Here is a 1,126-nt window from a genome sequence, read left to right on the forward strand (position 1 = left end):
CTCTTTAAGATATATCCCAAACCCACCCACTGCTTTTGATCTCCATTACTACCACCGCTTTAATCACAGGCTACCACAACAGTCTCCCAGCTGGTCTTCTCCACTTCCCTATACAATCCATTTTTCACATTGCAGCCTTGTTGTTGTTATTAGTTGCTGTGGAGATGGCTCCAACTCATAGCAACCTTATGGATAACAGAATGAAATGTTATCTGACCCTGCGTAATCTTCACGATGGTTGCTGTTTGAGTCCATTGTTGTGGCTATTGGGTCATTCTAGCTCATTGAAGATTTCCCTTTTTTTCACTGACCCTCTACTTTACCAACCATGATGTCTTTTTCTGGTGATTGGTCTTTCCTGACATGTCCAAAGTAAGCAAGTTGAAGTCCCCTTGCTCTTTGCTTCTCCTTGCTTCTAAGAGGCATTCTGGTTGTATCTTTTAAAACCATGAATCTGATCGTATCCCTTTCCTGTATAAAACCTTTCAGCGACTCCATGGCACTTCGAATGAAGTTCAAACTCCTGACCAGGGCCCTCCAGGCAGGCCCTGTATGAGCTGGCCTCAGCCTTCCATCTCTTCTGTCACCTTCTGCTATATTCACTGCCTTTAGGCAGATGGGCTTTTTTTCCCGTTCTTCCAAGCTCATTTCCAGTTCAAGGTCTTTGCATTTGCTCTTCCCTTTGCCTAGAACATTCAACTAGATCTCAGTGTGGCTACAACTTCTCAACGTGAGCTCAGTTGTCACCTCCGAGAGTTCTTCCCTGGCCACCCTTCACCTTATTAGTCTTCATAGTCCTACAAAATTTTATTTGTAATTTGTCTATTGTCTCTTTCTACTAGAATGTTAGCTCCTTGACAGCAGTAACCTGTTTTTGTTTGTTTACCTTGCTATATTCTTGGCATTAAGACAGCATCTTGCACACAGTGCCCGTTAAGTATTTGGGGGTGAATATTAATGAAATCACACTAACAGTGTTTAAGAACCTGGGCTTTGGACTCAGTCAAATCTGGGTTCAAATACCAGGTTTGCAATGTACTGTGACTTGTTTATAAAAGTTAATCTTTTTTTAAAAGCCTTGATTTCTTTAGAACAGAAATACTCATAAACCCATTGCCATCAAGCC

The sequence above is a fragment of the Trichechus manatus genome, unplaced genomic scaffold (assembly GCF_000243295.1).
Source record: "Trichechus manatus latirostris isolate Lorelei unplaced genomic scaffold, TriManLat1.0 scaffold00018, whole genome shotgun sequence".
NCBI lineage: Eukaryota > Metazoa > Chordata > Mammalia > Sirenia > Trichechidae > Trichechus > Trichechus manatus.